Source organism: Glycine max, chromosome 10 (genome assembly GCF_000004515.6).
Source record: "Glycine max cultivar Williams 82 chromosome 10, Glycine_max_v4.0, whole genome shotgun sequence".
Taxonomy (NCBI): Eukaryota; Viridiplantae; Streptophyta; class Magnoliopsida; order Fabales; family Fabaceae; genus Glycine; species Glycine max.
Genome location: NC_038246.2, coordinates 20,341,289 through 20,359,134, shown reverse-complemented (window position 1 = coordinate 20,359,134; position 17,846 = coordinate 20,341,289).

Below are 17,846 nucleotides of genomic sequence, written 5' to 3'. Positions count from 1 at the left end.
AGAGGAGTTAGCCCAGGGGTATCTCTTTGGGAAATATATTACCAAATTCATGTAATATTTCTTGGACCTTTGGGGGTAAGGTCTCAAATGTAGGAATTGTGGCAGTGCTAAGGGAGGTTTCCCTTGATAGGAGAAGGTAGCAGGATTATTTAAGAAGGAGTGCTCTTTTGATATAATCTTTTGTTGCAAAATGATTTTCCTTCTTAAAAATCTTCTTGGAGGAATCTTTTTCCTCTTTTTCCTTCCCCTTGGCCTTTGAAGACAAGGCCTTACTATCCTTCTTTTTCTTTTGTTTTTCTAGTTTTTCTTCCTCATCCCTCTTATCTTTCATAGTTAGTTAATCTTTGGCCACCTGTGAAGGTGTTTGAGGATGCAACACAAACTTTGTTCCAAGGTGGGTGAGGATTAACTCATTATTTAGGCCATTATAGATGATTTTTCTATCATATTGTCATGGCCTACCTAAGAGAAGGTGTCCTGCCTCTATAGGAACTACATAAATCACTTAATCCTTATATGTTCCAATGGAGAAGGGCGCTTTCACTTATTGATTAAAAATCATCTCCCCTTGCTCATTGAGCCATTGAAGTTTGTAAGGCTTTGGATGGGGAGTGATAGCAATGCTCAACTTAGAGACTAATATTGCGCTGCAACAATTGCAACATGAAGCACTATCTACAATGAGAGAGCATGTGCTATAAAAAATTTTACACCTTGTGTGAAAAATATTCTCTCTTTGAGATTGGGTCAAGTCACAAGATTGGCCTCCTAGAATCCTTCTGACCATTAAAAGGTATGCTTCTTCTTGGGGGTAGATTTCTTCACTAGATTATTCTCCTTTTGCTTCTCCACTTTCACTAGAGGAAGGTGAAGTAGTAGCCTCATCTTGGCTACTATAAATGTCTTGGCCCCTTATAATCATGGTTTTCTTGGTGGGGTATTGAGAAGCAATGTGTCCTCTTCCAAGACATTTAAAGCACTTTATAAAGCTAGTCTTCTCTTGCATACTAGCCTTAGGGGTTGCTTTTCTATTGTCTTCCCCTTATCATCTTTGGGCTTAGAAGGTGCAGCCCCTAAGATGCCTTGACCTTGGTCTTTCTTTGGATAAGAGTGAGAGCCATAAGATTTTGAAGTAGGCTTCCTTTTAAGTTGTTGCTCTACCCTTACGTAAAGTTTGACTAGGTCATCCAGGTCCCTATATAGAAGGAGCTCAACCTTGTCCCTCACTTCCATATTAAGGCCACTAAGGAACCTAGCAATACTTGTTCTTTCCTCCTTCCTGAGCCCAACTCTCAAAAGGAGTAGTTTCATTTGTTGCCTATACTCTTCAACACTCATACTCCCATGTCTAAGCCTTTGGTGTCCATAAGCTCTCTTTCATAGTAAGAGGGGATATGCCTCTTCCTAAGGGCACTTTTCAAGTCATTCCAATACTCTATTGGAGGATCCCCATGAATCCTTCTTTCCCTAACCATGGATCCCCACATGTTTTCTTGGAAGTGAATTATTTCTTTCTAGTAGAAGAAGATCAACTTCTTAATCCAACAAGGTGTTTGTGAAAAGATTGGTCAGGTTGTATCTCTCCTACTTGGTTTTTTCATGTGTATGGTTTTTACACAATCTTGTGTTTATGCATGAATTGCTTACAGCATGCTAGAATATGGTTTTCTAGTTTTGGCTAAGAGTAGGGTTCTCTTAGGCTTATATTCACAGAGGGTCTTAGTGTTGGATGCCTTAGTCTCTTTTTCCGGGGTGGAGATTGTAACACCCTCTATCCTGACATACATATAAATAAGAAAAACATATAAAAATGTGGAATTAACTAAAATGATTTTATTCAATTAACATAAAGGAGCTCATGTGAGTAAAATGGTCACATTCGCTTTAATGTTACCAAATAAAACTTATTAAAAACATATCCAACTCAGAACAAGGTCGTCAAAGTTTACAAAAGAAATTCTATTAAACCAGAGAGGTGAAATAAAATAAAATAACATCATGCAATTAAAAAAAAACTCATCCCCAATGTCACATCCTATCTGAGCATTGTGTCCTAGAGTCCTCTAGTACGTGGTTCTTTAAAGTCATCCACCTAGTCATCTGCTCCCACGAACACAAGGTTCGAGATCATCACATGATCCAAACACAAATAGCACACAAGGAATGAGTTATTACATTTCTAAAAAATACAAATAAACCAAGGCATGATCAAAATAAATTATAGAAATATTTATAACATAGCTCAACTTAATATAATCCATGCCACTTCACCACTTTATCATTTAAAATTCATTTTTCAATCACCAATCACATTACACATGAATCACACACTCAGGTCAAGACGTAACAACACTCATCTATTTCATAATAAAGAATTAGCAGGAGTTATGCAACAATTATACTAAGACTCAAACCTATACGCAATGTGGCATCATGTCAGTGAAAAATCACACTCAGGCGCTTAGGAGTATATAACAAGACACACCACACAATGGGTATGTCAAGTCACTCTCACTAAGTAAAATCATAAGGTGACCAGTCAGGGTCACACTGTTTTGAGAGAATGCTCCAATCATATGGGATCAACATAGGCTTAAAGGAGCACTCAAACCGAGTGTCTTTACCCCCAAGGCCTAGACTCCGAAGGATCCGTTAGGGCCTCACCTTCCTGATTCAGGTCCAACCCCTAAAATAATTTTTGCACGCAGATGCTGCTCATGAATTATACAATACCCACCACCTCACACTCATTTTTCAAACACGTTTAACACATTGTGCTATAATTTAACACTTTAGGTTCCTAACTAGGAATCCTACACTTTCCCTTTAACACTGCGCACAAACACTTTTCTAATGATAAACACCAGTCGGGTTATTGTATAATTCACAACTCATAACACAAGTATTGTCACATCTAGTGTTAACCACACACTTATTCACAACCAAATCTCATGTTCACAATTTAACATCTCATAATGTCACAATCCACCATCACATGCTTACGTGTATCTCACAAATTAACACATGTTCAACTTTGCCCTTATACTCAACCTCAATAACAATGTTATGATCTCAATGCAACATGTCATCTCAAAATTCATTGCATATTTAATTTATCACTTACACACAATTTCAATCACAATTTCATGATCCCAATATAAAAATCTCGCAATTATAATCATACATGAAAAATTATAATAAATAAACATCCCAAAATAAACTTCAATTTAATCCCCTAAGGATCCCTACACATGTTCATTCTAACTCCAATTGTGATAAACCCATCCTTTACCTCTAATTGGGCTCACGGGTGTAGTCCGATAATGATAGCAGCATCTCTAGTGATTCCTTGATACTCCTCAAGTTTTTCTTTTGATTGTTCTGGTAGGATTTCCAGGCATTACAGAGAAGGAGAAGAGATTGTAGCCTTTTTCACTGTCAACGTGCGAGATTAATTTCTCTCTGAAAAACATTATTTTTCAAATGCCAAAGGTGAGATTGTGTTAAAATTAGTTCCAAAGATGGTGTCCAAAGTTTAGGACGATCCAACGGTTAACGAGGGATATTTCTTCCACCATAGACATTAACTAGAAAATCCCAACAGTCGGTGTGTGCCAATATAAGTTCCAAATCTCGTGTTCAAATTTCACAATGATGCAACGGTTAACGAGTCTAGGATCATCGCTTTACTTAGACAGTTTTGAGTGTATGCAGGAAAAAGAGAGGGTTTTGGGAAAGGAAGAAGAGAAAACACATTTGAGAAGAAAAAAGAGTGTAGAGACGTGTCATAAATGTAAAAAGTGACCTATTATGTCTCTATTTATAGCTAAGATACTCTAGGCTACTTTATTTTTTTTATTTTATCATTTTATATAAAGAAAATCTATTTTAGTCCCTGCCAAAAGAATAAATAAAATATTTTTTTTCTTTCTAAAAACGTATATTGATTTTATTTACCTTAAAACTATTATTTTAATTAATAAAACTATTTCTCTTATTTATTTAATTACAAAAAGTTCATTATTTTCCTAAAATTCTATTTATTTTAAATAAAATATTTTTTTAATTTATTTCATGAAAAATGGGATGTTAAAGGAATTGTAAATTGATTGTGATTGCTTGTAAGAATTATTGATGCATAGTGGAAATCTAATTCAAGTTGTGAATTAGATAACTAGATTAGCTTCTCTAGAAACAGAATGAACAAGTATAAAAGATTGTGTCTTTTTCTTTTGTTCATATCTTTCACTCATTCAAGGTTTAATCAACTCGTTCAAGTTTTATCAAGGTTTTAAAGATTCAAGTTTTATGATTATGAAAGAAAGGAAGTTAATGAAGGATCATGTGTAAGGAAAAATTGATTTAAGTATTGATTACATTCGATTCATATTTGTTTTGTGATACAATTCGATTAGAATTTTTTTTTTTCTGCAACATTTTTAAAAAGTATATTTTGTTTGAAAACCAATTCACCCCCTCCCTCTTGGTTTATTGAGTTCCATCATCTTTTTTCACTTGGGAGTGGCGAGGAAGTGATCAACCTCTTCACTACCAAGGGTTCTTACTTGGTGCCAGTTCATATGGGGCGATATGCTAGACTCAAAGTGAAGATTGAGAGGCATTATGGTAAGTCAAAAGACACTTTAAGACGAAGTAGGCTTTCTAATTATTAGATGCAAATAAATAAAAATGATAACAGTTATGTTTTATGTGCTATCAGATCATGGTCTATATTTTTGCATATGAATTTTCAAACAATACATCCATGTAAGATGGTCTAACATAGCATTAAATAGTGCATTTAAGACTTTCATTTAATAGATGTGTCTAAGATTCTCTCTTGCATAAAACATTCTCCTAGGATTCAGCAAAGTCTTTTGAATAATAAATGAAATCCACAATCTGGAAGTGTTGATCTTCATCAAAAAGTACACTCTACTCGTGTAGGCTTGCTATGATGGAAGAAGTGACTTTCCTACTGAAGTGTAAGACATGCTATCAACATGGACTCTGCATGAAGAAAGGACGTGCATTTAATGCAAGCATTAATTGCTCCAACGACCTCAAGACTTTAGACGAAGAACAGAGTAAAGAATCCATCCACTAAGAGACAACAAATACTTGAAGATGAAGGTTATAAATAGAAGAAGCTTTGAAGATACTACACACAAATCTACTAGTGAATTGTTCTTTTATTGTTTCTTGTTTTGCAAATCTCTGTATAGACACTAAACTCTTTGTAAATCTATGCATGGAGAAGGGATGTGCATTTAATAAAAGCATTAACTGCTCCATTGAACTTAAGACTTCAGACAAAGAATACAGTGAAGAATCCATCAGTTGAGAGACAACAAATACTTGAAGATGAAGGCTACAAATAGAAGAAGCTTTGTAGATACAAGACACAAATCTACTTGCGAATTATTCTTTCATTCTTTCTTGTAAAAAGATCTTTGTAAATTTCTGTGTAGATACTAAGCTCTCAAAACACCTTGTACACCTTGAGAGAAAAGACTAAAGTGTTCAGTTAAGTTAAGCTTGGGGTAGTAGAGCTTGTCGTTGTAAGAGTCAAAAGTGGTAATGAAGAATACTTGTAACTTTTGATCAGTTAGTGGAAACTTGGTGGGTTGCCAAGAACTGAACGTAGTCTCGATATAGAGATGAACTAGTATAACTTCCTTGTGTTATTCGTTATTTCTTTTCTCTGTGTTGACTAACAAAAGGTTCAAATTTTTTTTTAGATCCTATATTTGTTTTTGATCTATTAAGAAAAATATTTTCCCATCGTCTAATAAAACCTATCTTAAAAATCTCTTATTTGTTTTCAGTTAAATTTATATTAAACGATAATAAAAGTGTTTTCAGTCCTAGAAAAAGTTTAAGAATTTCTAAAAACACAATTCAACCCTCCTTCTTGTGTTATTGGTACCTACACATTATCTCCATAAAACTTTACCCACTTAGTTAGCCCTTAGGTATAATACCTATTTTAGCAACACTTGGGCCATTGTTCCCTTCTTGATTGTAGTTTTGGGCCTTGCCCTTAATTTTATCCAAAGTTGGTGTGCCATTCACCAACCAAAAACTACACGGTCTTGACCAAAATAATGTAGAAGCAAAAGACTTTTGCCTTTGATGTTTTGATGATGCCATATGATCGTGATGTTTTGATGCCTTATGAAAATGCGCTTCTCAAGTTTAATTCAAGACAAAAATCCAAGAATACAAGATACAACATCAAGAAGATCTCTAGTGTTTTAGGAAGGGAATTCCAAATTCAAACTATAAAAGGTTTGGCCAAGAAATTTAAGCAAAAATGTTTTTTTTTTCAAGAGATTTACTCTCTGGTAATCGATTACCAATGGATGTAATCGATTACCAGTGGCCAAAATGATTTATAACAGCTATTAGAAATTTGAATTCAAATTTTACACTGTGTAATCGAATACACATGGATGGTAATCTATTACCAGTAGTTACTGAACATTTTGATTCAAATTTAAAGCCTGTAATCGATTACACAAGTCTTGTAATCGATTACCAGAGGAGATTTTCAGAAAATTATTTCCAAGGGTCACAACTTTTCAAATGGTTTTTACATGGCCATCAAAGGTCTATTTATATGTGACTTGGAACACGAATTTGCTTAGAGTTTTTCAGAACAAAAAGTCTTATCCTCTCAAAAAGCAAAATCATTTTATCCTCTTAAGAATTCCTTGGCCAATCCACTTGCAATTCAATAAGGAATTATTTAAGTGCTCAAATTGATCAATCTATCTCTTTCAAGAGAGATTTTTTCTTCTCTTCTTTCTATTTCTCAAAAAGGATTAAGAGACCGAGGGTCTCTTGTGGTAAAGAAATCGAACACAAAGGAAGGGTTGTCCTTGTCTGTTTCAGAACTTGTAAAGGGATTTTGCAAGATAGTGGAGCTCTCAAGCGGGTTGCTTGGGGACTGTACGTAGGCACAAGGGTGTGGCCGAACCAGTATAAATCTGAGTTTGCATTTTTTCTTCCCTTAAACTCCTTTATTGTTTATTGCTTATTATTTTTATTTAGTAAGATTAATTTGCATTATTATCTAGGAATTCTTGTTTAAAAGGAATCTTGGGTTGTTGGGTTAAATTAAAAGTAGAATTTTTAATTGGGGAATAGTTTGTTATATCTTAATTCAACCCTCCTTCTTAAGATATCTGAGACCACTTGTCCAACAAATAATAATAAAAATAATGATATGTTTGTGTATGATTCACTATGAATAAATTAATATATTGTAGTTTTGTATGATTGAAATTTATGAATAGAACAATCATTGAATGTAGTCGATCGTGTAACCTGATAATTAATTAAATTCTTATATTGAAGCTAGTATATATATTTCACTTTTGTCTTTAGATTGTGTGAATAATATTGGAGTCTTTTTGTATGGTTGATAATTGATCTATATATATAGAGGTGATCAATATGTGTTATGGTTTTATTACACGTTAGATTCAACTTATAGGTCAAGTGTAACCCAATCATGATGTAATAACTAAGCTATCATTCGGGTTGTCTGCTAAAGGAATAAAGGAGATATTTCATGTAATTATTTAAATAAGAACTCGGTTTTTGTATTTTTGTTTTGTGATTGTCACGAAATAAATAACATAAAGTAAATTGCAATATAAATTAAATGACAATAAAATAATTAAGTAAAGATAGAAATACTAGACTTGGATAGTGACGTTGATCTTGATGAATGAATGTCTAGGTTTGGACTTCGAATTTGTAACTTCACAAATCTCTACTCATCTCTCTTGCTCATCCCCAATTCACTGATGTATTCTGCCTCAGGTCCCGCATGATCGCGGATTCTAAACTACTTGCCTAATACCCAACCCCTTGGATATACCGACACAAGCAATCATCATTAATGGTCAAGATTTAGTGAGACTTAACCAAGATTATTCTATCCCTAGAGATAATCCTAACTAAGTATTTGATTCATGTTCAAGTTTCAACAAGGCTCACTAAAGTGCAAGTCCTACCTAAGACAAAGTATCAACTAAATTCATTAAAAATAACTAAAACATAAAATCCTACCTAAGACAAAGTAGCAACTAAATTTAAAGCTAATTTAATTCAAAACAAGGCCTAAAGTTGACTAAAATGCCAAATAAATGCCACAAAATGCATATGAATATCCGGTAAATTTGAAATTTATCATAAGGATAGTCATTCATCTGAAAGCAGTCACGGATGATTGTCGAGGTCTCAAAAAAGGCTACATACGGAGGGTTCTGGCGATAAAGGGTTTTGACAAACGAGAAGTTGAGTGAAGTGCCACCATGTGAAGTGTCGTAGTGTGAGAGTCGCCTAGATGTCAATAATTAGGGGCATTACAACTTTCATTGGTGCTTCCCACATTTCAAACTCGATCGCGGGAGATCCGAGAGGTACGAAAAGTGCACTTCCAACATTTAATGCAAGAGGGACTTTTGAGGTGGTAGTAGAAACTATATAGTAAAAGGAGTAGGGGAGTCAAGCATGTATCTAAAAGAAGAAAGGGGAAGTGTTAGATGTAAATAGGAATATGGGAGAAGAAAGTGGCGTGAATTAGAAACAGTTAGAGAATATCATTGAGGGACATTGTAGCGGTGTGGCGTCCCTAAATAATGACTGGTTTAATAGTAATAAATTAAATAGCATAAACCATGGGAATTTTTTTTTTCTTTTTCTCTCTCTTTTTTTTTTTCCGTACTATTATTCATTTCATAGTAATTAAATTCAGAAGGAAACTTATCACTATAGAGTCCTGAATGGCCAGTTCACAACTCTATTCGGATTCTTTTCTTTCTGATCAATCATAACCTCGAAACTATTTTTTTCTTTCAAAAATATACCAGTCATCACTTTAGGTCGTCACGTGAAAGATAATAAAATAAAATGCGGTCGGTAAACTCTTTTCAAATAAAGTTTGTTAACACTTCCTTTTCAAATAACAAGATTAAACATAACATTCATCATCTAAAACTGTCCAAAATATGGGAGTTTGCAAAATGACATAGTGACATCCAGAGCAAAGGTATCAACTGTGGTGGCTTCAGCCACATATATACAATCATCAAAATTTCTATACAATAGGTCTACCCACCCAAAAATCAAAAGAGTAAACCTAGCAGTCTGAACTACATACACCCGCCCACAAAAAGTATGTAAACCCAGTCTAAGGAGCCGTCTACTATGATGAAGAGTCTTCACTATTCGTTGTCCCTCCAGGGCCGCTCTCCTCTGTAGAGTCTGCCTCAAATGCTGACATGATATCCTCTGGAGAATCAACATCAAGGAGTGGGTCCTCATCATCCTCTAGGAAGTCAAGAGCATCCACAATAGGTTCAGGAGGTAACTCCTCTAAGTCCTCTTCAGGATCCTCTTTAGAGGATGACACCTCTATCACTTGAACTAGCTCCACTAGTCGATATGGAGTAGGTGTAGGTAGTATCCACTCCACAGGCTGCTGAAGTGTGCGTGCGGGTTCCTCCGGATGTACTAATGAAGTAGCAATGAGTCGAATTGTGCCACAGAATCGGCACCTCTCGTTGCCTTCGAGGGTCTCCCAAACACCCTCTAGGCACTCCATCACAACTCGATCATGGATCAACTGCGCTGCCATCGCGATCTACAAGAGATAAAAGGAGGAGGGTAGACTCTTTCACAAGAAATCTAACTACAGATAACAATACAATGCGTCCTATAACGGCTACGCATAGTCAAAATGTCCTTCCCAAGGGATTTCCTCTCTGGTAATCAATTACCAAAGTATGTAATCGATTACCAGTGCCCAAACACAAATTACACAGCTTTTGCACATGGAAATCTACAATTTACACTGTGTCATCGATTACACCTAAATGGTAATCGATTACCAGTGGCAGGTAGCACTGTGTAATCGATTACACCAAACTGGTAAGATACATAGCTGGCCAGTCGCCACACAAGCCTCCTTGCTTCGTGGTCTTTGTTCTTTTATTGGTTGACTGCCAGGAGCTCGCCTATTTAGGTACGTCACAGGTTCTCACTGACTGACTATGCCCAGGTTGGGTCGGGATTAGTCAAGCTTGGTTTTGGGCAATAGCACCCCACCTGACGTCCCCAAGGTCTCTTGACCCCCACGACATATCTCCAGGTACCACTCTGTGGTCAACAAACAAACATTTTTCTGGAGATTCCTAGTACATAAATCTAGATTTTGACCGTTGGGATCTACTAGAAAATGCCTGGAACCCGAAATGTACTACTCTTCCCATGGCTAGCAATGCACAAGCATTTTCTGCACTATGTAAAAAAAAAAAAACTGCTGCACACTTTTGACAACCTTTTTCTGCATAATAGGGCAGATTTCGAAATCCATCTTGCCCACATCCAATTTTGCTCAAATTGGATCCTACAAGTCCTAAATCATGTATAAATCATATTTGAACCAAAACCAAGCTTCAGATCAAGGTAAATCAAAATCTAGGTATCCAAAACCCATCAATTTAATGGATTTTCAAGGTTTGAGAAGTGAAAATGAGAATTGGTTAATTTTGGGGTAATCTCTCATCTCAATCAAGTCTATAACATTGACTTAGACTTGCTCAAACTGGTTTTAAGGCGAAAACTCCAGCGATTCAAAATTTGACCTCTCAACACCCAATTTACCCTAGAAATGGCTCTCCTCTTTCACATTTGTCACTCATTTTTCTCATTTGCTCTGCCCAAGCTTTCCTACAAGTCCTAATTGACATTTTAAACTAGAATCAACTCACTTTAGACTCCAATTTCCACTAACCCCAAATTTGGCTTCTCTAACCCTCAAAATCTCACACTTTTCTACCTACAACATTGTCATTCTCACATTTAACCCTAAGTTAACTTTCCCCATCATCTCTACCAGTTTTCTATCAACAATCTCAGCACACAAACATCACAAAGCATCATCATAAAACCCTAAAACAGAATGGGTATCTTTACTCACATCAAACATGTCAAGTTTAGCACGCTTTCAACAAATTCCTTCACAAATAACTACCATAAGGCATTAACCTAGTAGAACTACCCATCATAGCTCCCAAAAACCCAATACCCATGAATTTCATGTGAGAAGAAGTCCACCCATACCTGAATTTCGAAGCCCCACAACGTAGAGGTGTGCTTCACAACTCCGAAAATGGCTTCCCTTTGCAATTTGGAGTAGAAGTGATGAGCAATTTTGGAGCTTCAAAGGGCAACAATGGTGGAGGAGAAAGGAAGAAGAAAACCAACGTGGAAGGTGAGGAAAAGATTCTGAATTTTTGCTGAAGGAAGAGAGAGAATTTTGGCTTTTATTTTTCAAAAAAAGATTTTCTCTTTCTTTTTTCTAAAAGCAATGCCACATGTCTCATTTTGAGTGGAGCAAAAGGGGCCCACCTTTTCCCCTTGATGTGACTTCATACTCAACCACAAGGAGAGAAAAATTTGACCTTTTGAATGCTAAAATCCCGGCTCGGTTTGCGTGCCGCTTCTCTGGTTCCAGTTCCTCGCGTTTCTTTGCACCCGTCGGGGCCCGTTTTCGAAAGTAGGCAATATCTATATCAAAATGCTCAAAATGAGACCCTGAGCGTGGTTCAGAGGTTGGTTTTGTTAAATTTTTAAGTTGCACACAAAACGATAATTTTAGACTAATTAATTGAGAATTAATCTATAACCGTTCGGTTATGGATTACTCTTCACTAATTAGTCTAACCCGCGTATCTTTTCCCCAATGTACATACTTGTACCAGGAGTATGTTTATATACACCGAATAATACATGTATATACAATTATTTAAAATGTAACGCTTACAAAATTCCGGGTGGAAATTCTAGGATGTCACAAGTGGCATGTGTCATAAAAATGAGAAGCTGGAGAACCAAAAAGTATGGGACATGGAGCAGAAGCTTAGGATATCATTTGGAGGGGAGGAGGAGGTTATTGTAAACAATTTTGGTAACTTGGAGGGTAGAGACAAGATGAAGCTAACTAAGCTAAAGGAGGATGTTGGGTTGGGACAAGAGAAAGTTTCTTTATGATTGTGTTGAGCCAAAATGTGAGGAGGTTAGGGGGGAAGGTGAAAGGAAGGATTTTGAGAACCTTGGTAGCTAAGCACGAGGTTGAGTCCCTATGTCTACAGAAAGTCATGGAAGCTATTACAAACACAATATGCCAATCTATTTTTGATAATTTTGAGATTAAGTGGAGTTTTGTTCTAGTTATTAATTCAACTGGTGGTGTTATAAGTATGTGGAAAAAATGGGTATGGGAAGCAAAAGAGGAGGTAAGAGGACAAGGTTCTTTTGGGGCTAAAAGGCGGGTGTTGAAAGAAGGGATGTGAATTGCATAATAATTAATGTTTACACCTTCATGAGATATAGGAGATAAAAGAACCATGTGGAGTGAGCTACTTGCATTGAAGAGGAGGTGGGGGAAAGCTTGGTGTTTGCTTGGGGACTTTAATGTAATAAGGAGGAAGGACGAAAGCAAAATTTGGGGAATGATCCGGTGGGTGGTGCATATATGGTGGAGTTTGATGACATTATTTGTGACATGGAAGTGGATGATATACCGTTGTTTGGTAGAAAGTTTATGTGGTATCGAGCTAATGGGCATTCCAAAAGTAGGCTTGATAGATTTTTTATATCATGTGAGTGGTTCGATTGTTGGCTGGGGAGTGCTCAATATGTCATTAATAAGAGCTTTACGGATCATGAAAAAAATTATTATGGATTGGGGTCTGAAGCCCTCTAGGGTGATGAATGCATGGTTTATGGAGCAAGGATTTGTAAAGATGATGGCAAAGATGTGGGTATCTTATGATGTGAGAGGGTGGGGTGCCTTTATGCTCAAAGAAAAGCTAAAATTGCTTCAAAAAAGACTTGAAGAAGTAGAATAAAGAGAGATTTGGGGATGTGCAAAAACAAATCAATTCTTTGGTGGACAATATTAATGAATTGGATAAGAAAGATGAGGAAGGGGACCTTGAGGAGAAAGACATTGGCAGGAGGAGGAATCTCATAGGCAATTTTTGGAGGATACCAAGAAGACAAGAATCAATTACCCACCCAAACTCAAGATCAAAATGGTTTAAGGAAGCTTATGGTAACACAAATACTTTCATTCTTTGTGTAAATGGAGGGAAAAATTCAATGAGATTAAAGAGTGGAGGTAGATGGGGTATGGGTGGAAAATCCAAACTTGGTGAAAAAGAGGATTCATGAATTGTTCAAAAATAGATTCATGGATGAAGGTATGGTGGAGTTTGAAAAGGTTGGAGAAGAGGACAATGACTTTTTTTGTTGGCCTTTTAGGGAGGAGGAGGTGAAGGAGGCAGTTTAGGAGTGTAGTGGAGATTAGAGTTCGGGACCCGATGGGTTCAATTTTCATTTCCTAAAAAATGTTGGCATTTTATGCTTTTTGATTTTACGAGGATGATGATTGAATTTTGGGAGTTTGGGGTATCCCTAGAGGTTGGAAATTTTCATTCATTTCTTTGATACTAAAAAAGTAGATGCCCCAAGGGGTGGCTGATTATAGACCTACCTCTGTCATTGGGTTCACATATAAGGTCATTGCTAAAGTGTTGTCAATGAGGTTGACGGGCGTATTGAGTAAAATTATTGATGATCAACGATGTTCTTTCCTTTGAGGAAGAAATATGTTGGACTGGGTCCTTGTTGCAAATGAGGTTGTTAAGGAGATGAAGAGGGAAAAAAAGGAGGTCATTTTTAAGGTGGATTTCGAGGATGCTTATGACTCTATTGATTGGAATTTCCTTTTGTTACATGATGAGGCGGATGGGGTTTAGTGAGAAATGGATTAAGTGGATAAAAGAGGGGTTGATATCATTATCGATTTCAATCCTTGTGAATGGTAGCCCCATAGAGGAATTTTCTATGCATAAAGGCCTTAGGCAAGGTGACCCTCTTGCAACTTTCTTGTTTCTCTTGGTGGCGAAAAGAATATCAGGGTTGATGAGGCAAGCTTCCAAATCTAAAAATTTCCAAGGGTTGGTTGTTGGGAAGGATAAGGTGGAGGTGTCTGTGCTTCAATTTGCGGATGACATTCTTTTCTTTGGGGAAGTGTCTCCAAATAATGTTATGTGTATTAAAGCCATCTTGGTGTGCTTCGAACTAGCTTTCGGGTTGAAGGTTAATTTCTTTAAAAGTAACCTTGTGGGGTTAGGAGTGGATGATCTCACTTTATCTAAGTTTGTTGATATTCTTAATTATCATTGTACAAAGATTCCCTTTGTATATTTAGGCATTCCTATTGGGGCAAATCCGAAGAAGGAAACAATGTGGGAGTCAGTGATGTATAAAATAAAGAGCAAATTGGTAATATGGAAACAAAAGAAACTTTCCTTTGAGGGAAGCGTAACTCTCATAAACTCGGTATTTTCCTCCTTACCCTTGTTATTTGCATCCTTGTTTAAATTCCATCATGTGTTCTTAAGTAGATCATAGGTTACAAAGGAATTTCTTACGAGGAGGCAATGAGGAGAAAAGGAAGGTAGCTTAGGTGAGGTGGGAAGATGTTTGTTTAGATAAGGATAAAAGAAGACTTGGCATAAAAAAACGAGAAGTCTTTTAATATAGCCTTATTGGGAAAATGGAGGTGGAAAATTTATTTCAATCAAGATTGCTTGGGATATAAGGTGCTAAAACCGAAATATGAAAAAAAAAAATTCCTTATTGTGAAAAGGGTATGAAATACTGATTCGTGGTGGTGGAGGGACTTGGTCAAGGTTTGTGGGGAGGTTGATGGGGAGGGTTGAGGGAGTCAAAGTTCATGATTAGATAATAACCTTTTGTGGGATGTGGGGGGTGGAAGTAAAGTGAGCATGTGGCATAGTGTGTGGGTGGGTGATGAATGCTTGGCAAAATGATTTCCACGCTTATATCTAAATTCAACACAAAAGGATGTTTCCATAGGGGAGGTGGGACATTGGGTGGGACATGTTGGAGCATAGGGTGGTAGAGGGAATGGTTTTGTTGGGAAGTATCATTGGTGGAAAGCTTCATGCAAAATTTTCAAAATTTGGTATCGCCTATGGATCGGGAGGATAGGCTTATTGGGAAATATCAGCCTCCAATGGCTCATACTTGGTTAAGGAAGGTTATCGAGTGCTTTAAGGACTAACTTCTTCAGATGGCCATCAAGACTTTATTCGTGTATGGGATCTTAAGGTATCGCCATTGGAAGTTGTCTTTCTCTAGAGTTTTTTTAAGGATAAACTACCCACCAAATCAAATCAGGCACAGAGACAAATTGTGCTCACTGGTATGGATTTGTCCTACACTTTTTGTGGTTTGGAGGAGGAAAGTATGGTGCATTTTTTTTTTTGGTGTAAGTTTGGTATAAAAGTCTAGGATGATTGCTATAAGTAGTTGTGTGAACAATGGGTTTCCCATTATGATCCAAAGCAAAATTTTCTGCAACATAATTGCCACTGGTTGGGAATAAGGGTGACAAAAGCTTGGAAGGTAGTGTGGAGCACCATTGTTTGGTCATTGTGGCACTTGTGTAAAAGCGTGATCTTCGATGACAAGCTCTTGGACTTTGATGGGGTTGTGGAGGATATCAGATTTAGGGCTTGGGCATGGATCAAGGCAAAGTGGATTCTTGTATTATGAATGGTTTAAAGAACGAACTTTCTATCTAAGGATGACGAAAGGGTGAAGGTAAGGGAATTGCAAGGATGAGACAAGGTGGTCTGGGGTGAAATGTGAATGATGAAATAGTGACTCAATGTTCATGTTTATTGGTGTGGTTGATGGGGGATCTATACATATGCATGGCTTTTTGGTGATGGGTGTGTGTGCAAGGGACAAGATGAGGAGGGTATTTATTGTGGGGGATAAAAATTATATTATTACTCTTATTATTGATGGAATGTGGATGGATACTTAGTATTTATGGCAACAACATAAAATACTTTGTAACCACCTATAGATAGCATACATGGGATTTGTTGTTGGAAGTTATTATGATGTTAGCAATTATACAAGATACTTTGGTGGGCTATTGTTCTATCACTTAACTTGTTACAACTTATATTGAGTTTTTATTATTAATATATTCATCCTATTGGCCTATAAAAAAACATGAAACACATTCTCCACATTTGATTTTCATAAAGGACAAATCAAAAAAATATTCCACCCGTCTAGATCACAACCTGTTTTTGGTTGGGAGACAATCTCTACACGATCTCTACAACAACAACTTGACACGCGGCCGTAGGGGTGGAAGTAGACCGGGTTGCCCGTCGACAGCCTATGACCCAACCCGTTTAAGCCTGACTTGGCTCGACTCGTTTATCAAAAAGACCAAGCTCAATCTTTTTAAAAAGACTTTTTAATTAAATAGGCTAGGCTAGGTCACAGGCCTTAAAAAAAGTCTATTAAGCCTAATGGCCAGTCTATTTAGCAACAATATTTTTTAATTAAAATATTATTATTAATAAGATATATAATATTATAATTATTTTAATGAAACTACAAAATTGTTTTAGTGGTTTAACAATTTGAATCATTTTGATATTTGAAATAAGCTAATTCCTATAAGTATAGATGGATAGCAAAAATAAGGACAATTTTCTTTTGGAGGGGCTTAAAAGGTTTTGGTAGCTTGTCACATGTAATGTATGTAGGCAAGTTTTGGGCACATCTTGTGGTTTAAAATTACCTTATTATTTTTAAAGAAAATCTTTGGCTTTGTTGAAGAAAAAAAATATTTTTTACACTTCTTAATATGAAGCAAGCCTTCAAACCGGCTAACAGGCTAGACAAGCTTTTATAAAGGCTGGGATCATGCTTAAAAAATAGGCTTGTGATGGGTAATAGGCCTGAGTTTGGGCTATAGAAATATAAAACGGGTTAGGCCAGGCTTAGGTAAGGTCTGACCAGCCCAATCCATTTCCACCCCTTAACGAAGGGAACTATAAGATTCCAATCCCTAGGCATTTTGAAATCATCATAATCAATAAATATGTCCTTGATTGGATAATAGGCACTTTGAAATGTGTAAACTTCATTTCTAGCTGCCTTCCAAAGTCTAATGTCAATATTATTCAAAGCCAATAAAGAAATTTGAGTAATAGCCTCAACATCCCATTGAGAAAATATCCACCAAATGAAATCTTAATTCCTGGTCCCTGTCTCCGAATCAATAATATCCACAACTTTCAAATGTTCTAAACCTTAAGTAGTAGGAGTAATGATATAAGTGTGTTGGCCTCAAATTATAACCAAGGTTGTCCACATACAACAACATCATCCCCTCTCCCTAGTCGCCATTTGAAACCTTCTTTCAAAACCATTTGTGAGGAAAACAAAATTTTCCAAGTGAATGATGGATTCTGTGATGGAAGCTTGCTTGTGAAGCTTCTATGGAAAATGAATAACAAAAAATAAAAAATAAAAAGTTTTAGAAGATTATTTTAATTTTATTTTCTTTAACAAAAAATATATATTATATTTAAATGAATTTTAAATATTTTTATTTTAAATACCTATACAATGACTAGTATTCACTTTGTTAAAATAAAAGTAATAATATATATTTTTTATTACTTTTTCAAAATTAATATATAATTTTTATAATTTTAGTGAATGATCTTTTAAAACAAATTGTACTGTCCAGGACTCACAAAATACATGTGGCACTTACATGACACTTTGAGACATGTGTCAACCCTCCACGTTGTGACACCCTTTACCCCCCACATATATGTACTAATATTAAAAGGAATAAGAAATCAGAATTAATTATATTTTTTTAAAATATTTAAATAAAAGCATTTGAAAAG